Below are 15,228 nucleotides of genomic sequence, written 5' to 3' on the forward strand. Positions count from 1 at the left end.
AATAGGAGCCCAGGGCTAAAATTCACAAAATCATAGCACTTCTACTGACCAGCTTTTCAACCTTAGGCAAGAACCTTAACCAATCAGCTCCCTTTAAAAAAACACACACACACACAAAAAACAATACCTACTCCACCTACCTTGCAACATTGTTGAAATATATATAATAGTAAATGCATACATTTAATTAGTAAATGTATAGAGAATATGTATATAGAAAGTGCTCTGTAAATAATGAATCCTTATATAAATTTAGCATGTTATTATTTCTTTTTATTAGATATGCATTTGATTTGTCTGTTTACTTAATTTACTATGCATCTGTTCAGGGCAGAGTCTAGGTTGTAAATTGCTAAAATACAAGATTCACGACTTTTGACAACCTGGGGGAGACTCCAGGTAGTAAATTAAGCAAGTGTTTGAAAAATGGCTTTCTGAGGAGACTTCCAGTTCCTCTAACATGAAGTAATTCCATTGCTCCAGCTCATTCCTAAAAACCCTGGACATAGCATGGGAATTTTTTTTACCTGCTAAATATAACCTCTGAGTCATTTGTGGGTCTGCTTCTATTGTTTGTATTTCTTTTAACTTATCAGTCATAGTCACTTGTCGCATCATATGTCTCGTTAAGCATGGGACTATTTTCAAAGCTAGAAAGAGGTTGGGCTACATAGGGATCTTGGCACTTGAGAAATGACACCGTGGTAAGTTCCTGGGTTTCTTTATTTTCTGTCTTATCTCAGACTGGAAAAGCCTCAACCCCAAGAAAATAAAAGCCCCAAGAAAAGCCTGTTTTCCCTGGCTCCACCATGAGGGGGAAAGGGTGACCTTATAATAGAAAACCTTATTAGCAATATCTGTCTTACTCCAGCCAAACACAGAAAAACAAACAAACAAACAAACAAAAAACCCCTACACCCTCTCCCCAGCATGATTTCGGCAGAACTGCACAGGGAGTGATTTTCCACTCAGTCCCTCTCATCCACGACGGGAGAGGCAGCACTCCAGTGCTTCTGCAGAATGGTTTGGGAAGAGCTGAATGGGGAACTGACCTTCCATCTTCTGCCTGGCAAAAGCAGTCGGTGCTCCCATTCCCCCAGCAGGTGGGATCAGCAGATTGAACATGGAGCTGAGTCCACACCCCCACTCAGAGGCAACAAGACAATGGGCGCTGAGGCTCCACTTTTACTGGGAGGGTGTCCGTGGACCAGGGGCGAGCTGAACTTGCACCTCACCCATTTGCAACAAGGCAGTGTGATGCAGCGCTCCACTTTTGCCAAAGTGGTTTTGGAATGGACCAGAGAAAATCTAAAACACACACCCAACAGCCCATGTGTTAAATCTCAACAGGGGACTGCCTGCTAAAAGACCATGAAGATTAAATAGTATCCAGAGCCTTATAATATACTAAAATGTCCAGGATATAATAAAAAAATCACTCATTTGAGAACCAGGAAAATGACAGCATGAATGAGAAAAGACACTCGATGGATGCCAACAATGAGATGAATCAAATGTTGGAATTATCTGATAATTATGTTAAAGCAATTATCATAAAAACCTTCAGCAATCATTTACAAATTCTCTTGAAACAACTTGAAGGTAAATAATTCAGCAAAGAAATAGAAATTATCAAAAAGAACTAAATGGAAATTAAAGAACTGAAAAGATACGTAAGTAAAATACAATCTTGCTGTATGAGCTCAATAATAGAGTAAAAATAAGAGAGATAAAATCAATGAACTTGAAGAACAGATCAATAGAACTTACCAAACCTGAACAACAGAGAAAAAATAGTCTGAAATAAAAGGAACAGGGTCTTAAGGACTATAGGATTTTTAAAAGATAATAATTATATCATTTCAGTCACAAAATGAAAAGAGTATGAAAACGTACTCAAAGAAAAATAGCTGAAAACATCCCTAACTTGGTAAAAAAAGTAAATAAATAAACCTACAAATTCAAGAAGTTAAGCAAATCTCAAATGAAATAAACTCAAAGAAATACACTCCAAGACATATGACAATTAAACTTCCGAAAACTAAAGATCAAGAAAATACCTTAGAAGCAGCCAGGGAGAAATAATACCTTAAAGCAGAACACAAATATGAATTACAGCAGATTTCTCATCTGAACCATGAGGGCCAGAAAGAAGTGGCACAACATTTTTCAAGTACCAAAAGGAAAGAATTGTCAACCGAGTATCCTATGTCCAGTGAAAATAATTTTTTCACTGTCTTTGATTAGGTTTTTATTCAAAATGAGTTGTCCAAAGTGATTTTTTTTTAATATATATTTTTATTGATTTCAGAGAGGAAGGGAGAGGGAGATAGAAACATCAATGATGAGAATCATTGATTGGCTGCCTCCTGCACGCGCACAGACACACACACACACACACACACACACACACACACACACACACACACACACACACGGGGGATGGAGCCTGCAACCCAGGCACGTGCCCTTGACCGGAATCGAACCTGGGACCCTTCAGTCCCCAGGTTGACACTCTATCCACTGAGCCAAGTCGGCTGGAGCTGTCTGAAGTGATTTGACCAAATTTAACTTTATGTTACAGGCTTCTTTTCTTCTGTGGTGGGTTTCTCTTCTGTGGGCTGGTTTCTTGGTAGCTGTAGCCTTTTTTCCCCACCAAAGGTTTCTTTTGCTTCCTAACACCAACAGCCTTCTTTCCTTTCTTCCCTACCACAGGCTTCTTGCCTGGAACCCCCTTCTCTTCTGATTTGGCGTCTAGAACTGCTGCTTTATCCATCTGGAGCTTGTGGTTCTTGGCCCCTGGAGAACGATGTTTGGCTCATGGTCTTTGCCTATGGGTTCAGCTTCAACATGACTCCCAGGTTTTTCAGTGGATTTTTCTTCAGGACTCTGCGGTGAATCTTCTTGCGCGGTGCTCAGAGGGCTCTTTGGGTCTCTAGGGTTTTCAAGATTCTGCTCAGGTCTGTACTGAGCACCCTGTGCATGGGAAGGCTGTAGTTACTCTTGAGGGAGGCTGCTTTCCACCAGGTGCCATACAGACCGCCTAACTCGCGGAAAAGCCCTTTCAGTCCAAACACAGAAACGGCTCACATGCTCCTGGGAGGAAGGTTCAAAATGTTCACTTTGCTTACATTAAGCAGACTAATTCCATCACCAAATCTCAGCATTATTTTCTCCTTTCTTGGCTTCCTGTTTTCTATAAAAACCTCATCAATATAAGAAACATAAAAACCTGTTGATAATTTTCATATGTTTATTTGAAAACATTTTTTTATTTAAAAATTAAAAAGAGTCAATTTTAGCCAAACGCATGGGAGCAAAATCTCAAATGCTCCCTCAGGGATGTTTCTCGGTTTTTGATGATACCGTTGTCCCCGTGTTACAGATAATGCAAGGTCTCTGCGCCGGATGGCTTCTCATTTTGCTTTGCCAGCCCTCATTCGCTGAGAGGCATAGACCTTTTTGATACCATTCCAGGCCTTAAGTTTCTTAAGAAACAAAACAGCCTCTTGGTCTTCTCATAGCCTTCAGCTTTATCTTCAAGTACCAAGAGAAGCTCAGGAACTTCCTCAATATGATGACCTTTAGACATGACCAGCGCTGGTAAGGCCGAGGCAGCCAGGGCAGAGCAGATGGCATATCGCTGCTGTATTGTGTTCACTCTGCATTGCCAATGGCGCCAGGTTTTGGTGCAAATGTGCAGCCCCCACACGCATATGTCCAAAAGCATTCTGGCCAGAACAATGATTTCCCCCACCTCAAACTCTAGGAATTCGAGCCACAGTTCTGCCAGTACCCCAAGACTCAACATTGGTTTGATGACCTGCCTATTCACGTCCAGCATAGGGCTGTCTATTGTTTTTGCACAAGTTGGTGTGAAAGTGACATTTTTGCCAGATGACTCCCTCTTTTCAGAGCACACTGATATCTGTGGCCACACTTCTCTCAAGCTGGTGGCTTCCATAGGAAAAGGGAAAATAGCTACTTATATAAAAACCCTGGGTGTAACATCACCTCCAGAAGCGCAACCAACCGGAAAGAAGTCAGTCCTGCAGGGGTCGTCTTGGAAACGGCTGCGCCCTCCCCCAGCTGTTTCCCAGAGGGGGAGGTTTCAGGCAGGAACCCGCCCTCAGGGCAAGACTTCAGGCAGGAACCCGCCAGAGCGAGGCATGGAAGTACTGAGTCCGACCTTCAAACCAGACCCTGACAGTAGGGAGGAGGCAGCCCCATTCCTCACACAATCTGCTGTTGGATAGGTTGCTGTCAGTGGCCTGCCAGCCAGGAACCCCATTCACCTGCACCTCAGACCCTTACAGGAGGGAGAAGGGAGCCCCATTCCTCACAGAATCCACAGGTGGCCAGCTTGCTGTCAGGGGCCTGCCAGCTAGGAATCCTATTCACCTGCATATCTGTATAAAGTTTTGATACATTATATTAGAGGTCATGGTAGTATTGTTTTATCCACAGTGTCTACAGGAATTGCTGCAAATTTACTTCTCGGTGGAAGCACCTTTCATTCCCAATATAAATTACTGATTCCATTAAATCAGTGGTTCTCAACCTTCTGGCCCTTTAAATACAGTTCTTCATGTTGTGACCCCCCAACCATAAAATTATTTTCGTTGCTACTTCATAACTGTAATGTTACTACTGTTATGAATCGTAATGTAAATATCTGATATGCAGGATGGTCTTAGGCGACCCCTATGAAAGGGTCCCTCAACCCCCAAAGGGGTCGCGACCCACAGGTTGAGAACCGCTGCATTAAATGAAGCTTCAATTTCTAAACTCAATGTAAAGAGTGAAGTTGCTAAAACTATTAAAAAGGCCCAACTTCTCATTATTGATGAAGGCACCATGGCATCCAGTCATGCTATAAACACCATAGACAGATTACTAAGAGGAATTTGAATGTTGTATTTGGTGGGAAAGTTCTCCTTCTTGGAGGGGATTTTCGACAATGTCTCAGTATTGTACCGCATGCTATGTGATCGGCCACAGTACAAACGAGTTTAAAGTACTGCAATGTTTGGGGATGTTTCAGAAAGTTGTCTCTTACAACAAATATGAGATCAGAGGATTCTGCTTATAGTGGATGGTTAGTAAAACTTGGAGATGGCAAACTTGATAGCAGTTTTCATTTAGGAATGGATATTATTGAAATCTCCTGTGAAATGATTTGTAATGGATCTATTATTGAAGCTACCTTTGGAAATACTATATCTATAGATAATATGAAAAATATATCTAAACATGCAATTCTTTGTCCAAAAAATGAGCATGTTCAAAAATTAAATGAAGAAATTTTGGATATACTCGATGGAGATTTTCACACATATTTGAGTGATGATTCCATTGATTCCACAGATGATGCTGAAAAGGAACATTTTCCCATTGAATTTCTTAATAGTATTACTCCTTCGGGAATGCCGTGTCATAAGTTAAAATTGAAAGTGGGTGCAATCATCATGCTATTGAGAAATCTCAATAGTAAATGGGGTCTTTGTAATGGTACCAGCTTTATTATCAAAAGATTACTACCTAACATTATCAAAGCTGAAGTATAAACAGGATATGCAGAGGGAGAGGTTGTTCTGATTCCAAGAATTGATTTGTTCCCACCTGACACTGGCCTCCCATTTAAATTGATTCGATGATGGTTTCCTGTGATGCCAGCATTTGTGATGACTATTAACAAATCACAAGGACAAAGTCTAGACAGAGTAGGCATATTCCTACCTGAACTCGTTTTTGCACATGGTCAGTTATATGTTGCTTTCTCTTGAGTTTGAAGAGCATGTGACGTTACAGTTAAAGTTCTAAATACTTCAGCACAATGGAAATTAGTCAAGCACTCTGAAATTGTTTTCACTCTTAATGTGCTGTACAGGGAGATATTAGAATAAGTTTAATCACTTTATCAGTCATTGTTTGCATCACTGTTGTTTTTATATCATGTTTTTGTTGTTTTCATATCATGTTTTTGTCATTTTTAAATCATGCCTCTGTTGTTATATCCTTTTGTTACTGTTTAATTATTAATAAATTTATATATTATTTTCATATACATTTTACTAATTTCCTTTCCTCTCTCACACTTCTATTATAGAGAAAAGGCAAATAACAATATTAAAATATCTCCACTAATTAATTCCCTTTTAATGTGCATGAATTTTGTGCACCAGGCTACTAGTTCTTTAATAATGAAAATGAAGTCAAGATATCCCCAGCTGAAGGAAAACTAAGAGAATTTCTCAGAGGCAGACCTACCAGAAACAATGTTTTCTAACAGAAAGAAAATAATAAAAGAAAGAAACTTGTAACATCAAGAAGAAAGAAATAACATAATAACCAAAAATATTAGTGTATATAATACAGTTTCCTTCTCCTCTTGAATTTTCTAAATTTCTAAATTAACAGTGAAAGCAAGAACTATAACAATGTTGTATGTAGAGTAAGTATGTTGACATAAGAATGTCCATACCTGTAGAGAATTTTTATAAAACTTTATTTGAATCAAACAGAGGGTACACGTGGAAGCAAGATCTCAACAGATTGAGATAAGTGCTACCAAGAATATGACAGTTGTCAGCTTCTTTTGTGCATTTGAAATTAAGGAGGGAGTATAAGGAAGATTACAGGAAAGTGGGAGAAAGCAAGGCAGGGATCTGATTTCAGAAAGGTTAATATTATGTTCTCTCTTGAAGGTGGTCAGGCTTTAGTAAGAGGGCTCTGAGAAGAAGCATTTCAAAGGTGTGTTAACCTAGATGTGCAGAAACAATGGACAGGGCTTGCTTAAGGCAAAGATAAGCCTTTTACTAAAGAAGTTATACTAGTATACCTGGGGCATGACTACCTACCATGACCTGCTCAATTAGGAATTTATGATCAAATCACCCTGTGAGGTTACTTTCCATAGAGCCCCTTTTATATTATACTAGAGGCCCAGTGCATGAAATTCGTCATGTGGGGAGGGAGGGGGGGATCCCTCAGCCTGGCCTGCACCCTCTCACAATCTGGGACCTCTGGCTTCTAACCACTCTGCCTGCCTGATCGTGCCCCTAACGGCTTACTCCCCCAAGCCAGTCTGATCTCGCCCCTAACTGCTTGCTCCTCCACCAGCCTGATCGCCCCTAACTGCTTGCTCCCCTGCCGGCCTGATTTCCCCTAACTGCCTCTACCTTGGCCAGGCCACCGTGGCTTTGTCCGGAAGGAAGCCAGACATCTGGAAGATGTCCAGTCAATCCAGTCTAATTAGCATATTACCCTTCTATTAGTATAGATTATAAACAGAGAGAACAAAGATGTAAATGAAGGTAAGATTTCTATACTTAACTTGAACTAGTAAAATGGTGGCAGGAGTTGATTGTGACAAGTATACATAATGTAATACCTAGAGCAACCACTACAAAAAACTATACAGGGGTAAAATTTGGAAATACTATGGATAAGGGGGAAATGGTGAGTTACTGTTCAAGAAGTACAGGTTTTATGTTTGGGACAATGAAAAAGTTCTGGAAATGGATAGAGTGGAGATGGTTGCACAACATTGTTAATGTATTTAATCCCACTGATTTGTACACTTAAAATGGTTAAAGCCCAGCCAGCATGGCTCAGTGGTTGAGCATCAACCTATGAACCAGGAGGTCACAGTCCAATTCCCAATCAGGGCACATGCCTGGGTTGCAGCTTGATCCCAGTATGGGGCATGCAGGAGGCAGCCAATCAATGATTCTCTCTCATCATTGATGTTTCCAGCTTTCTCTCTCTCTCTTCCTTCCTCTCTGAAGTCAATAAAAAAATATTTTTTTAAAAAGGTTAAAATGGTAAATTTTATGTTATGTATATTTTACCAAAAATTTAAAAATCCTATATACTAAAACCCTAATATGCAAATCAACTGAACAACAGAACAACTGGTTGCTATGATGCGCACTGACCACCAGGGGGCAGATGCTCAACACAGAAGTTTCCCCCTGGTGGTCAGTGCGCTCCCACAGGGGGAGCACCGCTCAGCTAGAAGCCAGGCTTGCTGCTCCTTAGCCTAGCAGCAGTGGCGGGAGCTTATTTGGCGTCTTATTTTATTCCATGTGAATTTTTGGAGCATTTATTCTAGATCTGTGAAATATGCCCTTGGTATCTTAATGGGGAGTGCATTGAATCTATAGATTGCTTTGGGTAGTAAGGACATTTTAATGATGTTGATTCTGCCAATCCATGAACATGGTATGTTCTTCCATTTGTCTATGTCTTCCTCTATCTCTGTTTTCAATGTCCTGTAGTTCTCCCAGTACAGGTCTTTTACCTCCTTAGTCAAGTTTATTCCTAGGTATCTTAAGTTTTTTGGTGCAATGGTAAATGGGATTTTTTTGTTTGTTTGTTTCTCTTTCTGTGAATTCATTATTGGTGTATAAAAAAGCCACAGATTTCTGGGTGTTATTCTTGTATCCTGCTACATTGCCAAATTCATTTATTAAGTGTAATAGTTTTTTTTTTTTTTTTTTTTCTTTTTTTTTTTTTTTTCTTTTTTTTTTTTTTTAAAATATATTTTATTGATTTTTTTACAGAGAGGAAGGGAGAGAGATAGAGAGTTAGAAACATCGATGAGAGAGAAACATCAATCAGCCGCCTCCTGCACATCTCGTACTGGGGATGTGCCCGCAAACCAGGTACATGCCCTTGACCGGAATCGAACCTGGGACCTTTCAGTCCACAGGCCGACGCTCTATCCACTGAGCCAAACCGGTTTCGGCAAGTGTAATAGTTTTTGATAGAGTTTTTGGGGTTTTCTATGTATGATATCAGGTCGTCTGTGAATAATGACAGTTTTATTTCTTCTTTTCTAATTTGTATGCCTTTTATTTCTTCTTGTTGTTTGATTGCTATGGCTAGCACTTCCAGTACTATATCGAACAGGAGTGGTGAAAGTGGGCACCCTGTCTTGTTCCCGTTCTCAGGAGAAATGAGTTTAGTTTTTGCCCATTGAGTATGATGTTGGCTGTAGGTTTGTCATATAAGGCTTTTATTATGTTGAGGTATGATCCCTCTGTTCCCACTTTGCTGAGAGTTTTTATCAAGAAAGGATGTTGGATTTTGTCAAATGCTTTTTCTGCATCAATTGATATGATTATGTGATTATTGTCTCTCAATTTGTTTATGTGATGTATCACATTTATTGATTTGCGGATATTGTACCATCCTTGCATCCCCAGAATAAATCCCACTTGGTCATGGTGTATGATCTTTCTAATGTAATGCTGAATCTGATTTGCTAGAATTTTGTTGAGGATTTTAGCATCTATGTTCATCAAGGATATTGGCCTGTAGTTCTCTTTTTTTGTGGTGCCTTTATCTGATTTTGGAATTAGGGTAATGCTGGCTTCATAAAAAGAGATTGGAAGTGTTGCTTCCTCTTGAAATTTTTGGAATAGTCTGAGGAGGACAGTTTTTAGTTCTTCTTTGAATACTTGATAGAACTCCCCTGTAAAACCATCCAGACCAGGGCTTTTGTTTGCTGGAAGATTTTTGACCACTGCTTCAATTTCTTCAGTAGTTATCGGCCTACTCAGGTTTTTTTATTCTTCCTGAGCTTTGGGAGCTTGTATTTTTCTAAGAATATGTCCATTTTGTCTAGGTTGTCCATTTTGTTGGAATAGAGTTGTTCATAGTATTTTTTCATCAATCTTGTTTATCCTTTCAAAGAATCAGCTCTTGGTTTTGTTGATCTTTTGTTTTGGGGGTTTTTTTTTTTTTTGGTCTCTATGTCATTTATTTCCACTCTGATCTTTATTATTTCCTTCCTTTCTGCTTACACTGGGCTTTTCATGTGGCTCTCTTTCTAACTCCTTGAGGTGTAGGGTTAGATCATTTATTACCATTTTTTCTTGTTTTTTTGAGGTAGGCATGTAGAGCTATGAACTTCCCTCTCAAGACTGCTTTTACTATGTCCTATAGACTTTAGATTGTGGAATTTTCATTGTCATTTGTTGCCATGATTTTTTTTACTTCTTCTTCGATCTCTTTGGTAACCCAATCATTGTTTAATAGCATGCTATTTTCAAAGTGTATGTTTTAATGGCACAATAATTAAAATCTATTGTTCTTGTTCCCAAACCAGTCAGCCAGAAAATATTTTTTCTCTCCTTTAAAACATTGGGATTTTAAAAACAAACTTAAGTTTTTAGGTTTAAATTCTTGAAATAAAAATAAATAAATAAATAAATACATGTATTCAAGCTACCTTATCTATCAGGGCTAAAGATCTTTACCTTGTTCTGATTTACCCCATCCCCTCCCCCCAAAAAAGCATAAAAATAGGGATATTTAGGATATTAGCATTATTTTTCATGAAAAACTATGAAGAATATTTTTCACACAAAAATCAAACAGGATATTATAAATAATGAATGGGTCTGTCAATTGACCACCTGTCTCCTGAAATAGCACTTCTAGGGATCTCCACGCACTGTCCCCTTATTAACTCCAATAACCTCCCTTGTCCTGCTCACTGCTCACCCACTTGGCCTCAGAACTACTTCCCAGCATGAACCTTCGGTTCTGATCTCAATCAGTCTCATTTTCTCTGCTCACACTGTTCTTGCTTCTGTCCCTTCCCTCTGCGAATCTAATGTCCTTCTCTCAATCTCCTGAAGTCTAACCCTACGCCTCACAGGCCAGCTTACCTCATTTTCCCTCGCAGCCCTCCTGGATCTCTCCCTTTTGTGGATTTCTCTTGTAGATAAAACTTCCAGTATTTAATGTGTTTCTTAACCAAATACTCTAGTTTTACTTATCTTATAACCTTTTCTTGAGTGAGTGTCCACCACAAAGCTGTCACCTTACGATATTTGTTTTGCAATTTTAGACCTTCGGAGATTAAGATGAAGTTTGAGTTAGTCCTACATATGCTGTACAGTGCTACCAAGTGGTGGTAAATAGTACTGCAAATTCTTGAGATTGAAGGGTGCAGGAGCAGAAGAATGTGTCTTTGCTGAATTAAATGGTGGGTTTCTGCATGATCTTTTGTCAACTTAGATTTCTAAATAACACAAAAATACACTTAAACATGAACAGTCACCTAAAGCTGATATATCTTTACAGCATTTTACTATAATAATACGTGTGTGTACATATGAGTGTTCATATATGTGTATGTCTGTAGTATTCTATGCTTCATATGGATTTCTTGCCTTATTGGTTTCTATTTAAAAATTCTTTTAATTTTTCAATTACAATTGGCATACAATATCATATTAGTTTCAGGTGTACAACACAGTGATTAGATATTTCTGTAACTCACAAAGTGATCACCCCAATAAGTCTAATACCATACAGAGTTTTTGCAATATTATTGACCATATTCCCTATGCTATACTTTACATCTTGTTTGGAACTCTATGAGCTTCCTGGGTTTGTCTGTTTCCTTTACCAGGTTAGGGAAGTTTTCAGTCATTATTTCTTCAAATAGGTTTTCAATTTCTTCTCCTTTGGTTCCCCTATGATAAGAATGTTGTTATGCTCCATGTTGTCCCAGAAGCCCCTATCTTCATTATTTTGAATTCTTTATTCTTCTTTTTTTTTTTTATTGATTTGAAGAAGAGACAGAGAGAAAGATTTATGCATTCATGGGTTGCTTCTTGTATGTCTCCTGACTGAATTCTTTATTCTTTTTGCTGTTCTGATTAGGTGTTTTCTGCTACTTGTATTCCAAATCGCTAATTAGATCCTCTAATTCATCTAATCTACTGTTGATTCCCTCTAATGCATTCTTCATTTCAATTACTGTCTTCTTCATTTCTGGCTGGTTCTTTTTTAGTGTTTTCTAATTTACACAGAAACTCTATTTCTTTAACATGACCCATCCTCCTTTCTGTCTTCTTGACTCAGTCTAGTGGCACCATGACTCTCTTTCCTCGTTTCTTTTTTTCCCTTCTACCTTAGAGCCCTTAGAACAGTGGTTCTCAACCTTTGGGTCGCGACCTCTTTGGGGGTCGAACGACCCTTTCCCAGGGGTCACCTAAGACCATCCTGCATATCAGATATTTATATTACGATTCATAACAGTCGCAAAATTACAGTTATGAAGTAGCAACGAAAATAATTTCATGGTTGGGGGTCACCACAACATGAGGAACTGTGTTAAAGGGTCGTGGCATTAGGAAGGTTGAGAACCACTGCCTTAGAACATCAGGTTCTGGCCAGTGTCAGACTGATTTAAGCCTCAAGTCTGTTGATCAAGGGAACCGAGTTTTAGTCAAACTGAAGATAACATCTTGATCTCAGTTGTGTTTCAGCCCCAGGCCCAGGAGAGTGGAATGATGCTACCCACCACACCCTCATGTACCCAGACAGACTGGCGCCATAGCTGACCACGAGACCTGATATAATGATCAACTACCCCAGTGATGGCAAACCTTTTGAGCTCGGCGTGTCAGCATTTTGAAAAACTCTAACTTAACTCTGGTGCCATGTCACATATAGAAATTTTTTTATATTTGCAACCACAGCAAAACAAAGACTTATATTTTTTATATTTATTTTATATATTTAAATGCCATTTAACAAAGAAAAATCAACCAAAAAAATGAGTTCGCTTGTCACCTCTGACATGCGTGTCATAGGTTCGCCATCACTGAACTATTCCCTACCCTGGCTCCAATGAATCAGAAGAGCCTATGACCCCTGCTCCCTTAATCGCCATGAATAATCCCACCCCCCATATATAATCTGTGCCATGCAGGCCAGGAATTGGGGGAACCAGCAATTAGACCACTAGTTCACCTGTGACTCCAGGAATGGCACAATTTCCTTAAATAAACTTTTACTTTGGTTTGCATTTGTTTGGGCTTTAATACAAATAGGGGAACAAACCTGTAACACAAATTCCATTTTTATGTTTCCTATCTTTTTGTTTAAATTTTCACTGAACTTATCGACTCTTCCCATAAGTTCATTGAGCATATTATAACCCATATTTTGAACTCTGTATCTGGTAGATTGCTTCCCTCCATTTCATTTAGGTTTTTTCTGGAGTGTTGTTCTGTTCTTTCATTTGGGACTTGTTTCTTTGTCTTCTCATTGGGCTGCTTCCCCATCTTTGTTTCTATGTATTAAGTGGAGCTGCTATAACTCCCAGTCTTGGTAGAGTGGCCTTTTATAGTAGGTGTCCTGTGAGGCCTAGTCTCCCTGATAAACTGAGCTGAGTGCTCTGGGGTTTCCCTTATGTGGATTGTGTCTGCCCTTCTGTTGTAGTTGAGCCTCGATTGCTATTGCCACAAATGGGAGGGATTCCCTCAGACTGATTGGTTGTCTAATTTAACAGTCGCTGGAGGAGGTGAGTGCAGTGTTTACCTGCTCTGCCATCTTGACTGGAACTCTAGCTCTGAGCACTTTACATGTATTAATGCATATTATTCCCACAAAATCCAACAGGTAGGTACTACTAATCACCCCACTTTATAGATGAAGAAACTGAAGCAAAAAGAAAGGGAAGAAATGAAGAAAGAGAGGAAGGAAGGAAGGAAGGAAGGAAGGAAGGAAGGAAGGAAGGAAGGAAGGAAGGGAGGAAGAGAGGGAGGGAGGGAAAGGGAGAAAGGGAGGAGAACTAAAGAAAGTAAAAAGAGTTTAGGTAATTTCATCAAGATTACATAGACTTTAAGTTAACTAGCTGAAATTTAAACTCCAACAATCTGGCCCTGGCCGGTGTGGCTCAGTTGGTTGAGCATCGTCCCATGCACCAAAATGTCTTTGGTATCATTCCAGTTAGGGCACATGCCCAGGTTGTAGGTTCCATCCCTGGGCAGGGTGCCTATGAGAGGCAAACAGTAAACATTTCTCTCTCACATCGATGTTTCTCTCTCTCTCTGAAAATCAATAAAAACATATCCTCAGAAGAGGATTAAAAAAATAAAAAGCAGCAGCAAATTTCAGAATGAAAAGTACAGTAACATACTAATTTGTTAAAATTATTTAGGCGGTCTCCCTCTGGGAGCAGGCCTGCACCTTTTCCTTTCTCCTCTCCTTCCCCTCAGAAGCATTACCTCTCCCTTCCCTCTCAAAAGCTCCGAGGGCCCTTCTTCTGCCTCTGTAACTTGTTTCCTGAGACTATGCAGCCCAGCTGGCTCATTTCTACTACCTCACTACCTTTCTAAATAAACTTTCTTTTATAATTTGAAAAAAAAGTCTTTCAACATACAAAAAAATGTTTATATAAATTATGGATAATAAATACTTAGTGCAATCCAACGTTAGCTGTATGGGAATGACATATTGCCAGTTCAGGACAGTGGTTACCTCAAAGGAGAAAGGGAGAGAAAGTATGTCAGGCATTTGAATGTATTAGTAATGTTATACTTTTTTAAGAAAAAAAGAACTAATAAAAAATGGCTTTTGCCATTATTTAAAATATTGAAAAACTAGAAACTGTCTCCGTGATCAACAGTAAGCAAATCCAACATTCTATCTACACCAGGTTGCTGAAAACTTCTGGGGCAAACCACACCAGAAAGCAGGGTGGTGTCCTCTAAAATGAATGATTATCATTTTCTTTTCTTTTTTAAAAATTTACTTTTATTGATTTCAGAGAGGAAGGAAGAGGGAGAGAGAGATAGAAACATCCATGGTGAGAGAGAATCATGGATCGGCTATCTCCTGCAGGTCCCCCACTGAGGATCGAGCCCACAACTCAGGCATGTGCCCTTGACCAGAATCGAACCTGGGACCTTTCAGTTCGCAGGCCGATGCTCTATCCACTGAGCCAAACCGGCTAGGGTGATTTTCATTTTCTATTGGGGTTTTAGCCTTCCAGTCTCAAAGGACAAAATGGCTCACTTCCTACCCAATCCCTCTATCACTACACCATCTCCTACTCCCAACTCCAGGGTCCCATTCCATCAACTATTGCTTCACTCCAATGCTTGTCCAGTCCCTTGCTCTCCATAGCCTGTAAACAAGCTCAAATATTTGTTATTTTAAGAAACAAACCAACAAAAACTGATTTTAATCTTGATACCATCATCTTTCTTTTTATCTGCAGCTAAATTTTTTGAAAGGGAAATCTAATTCCCTCCATCTGTTTCTTCATCTCTCTGCAGTCTGGCTCTCACTCCTATCACTCATTTAAAACTGCTTTGGAAAGCTCACCAACTATCTAATTCCCAAATCCAGAGGTTACCTTGCGGCTCTTACCTCACCTACCTCTCTGTAGGTTCTCTCTTTTGGAAATGTTCA

General features: G+C 39.4%; 1 pseudogene; it reads right to left on the reverse strand.

The window, feature by feature from the left end:
• Positions 1 to 2,573: 2,573 nt before the first annotated feature.
• On the reverse strand, positions 2,574 to 13,362 carry LOC118669380 (annotated as a pseudogene).
• Positions 13,363 to 15,228: the final 1,866 nt, after the last annotated feature.

This window comes from Myotis myotis, unplaced genomic scaffold (genome assembly GCF_014108235.1).
Source record: "Myotis myotis isolate mMyoMyo1 unplaced genomic scaffold, mMyoMyo1.p scaffold_m19_p_14, whole genome shotgun sequence".
In the NCBI taxonomy this organism is placed as follows: domain Eukaryota; kingdom Metazoa; phylum Chordata; class Mammalia; order Chiroptera; family Vespertilionidae; genus Myotis; species Myotis myotis.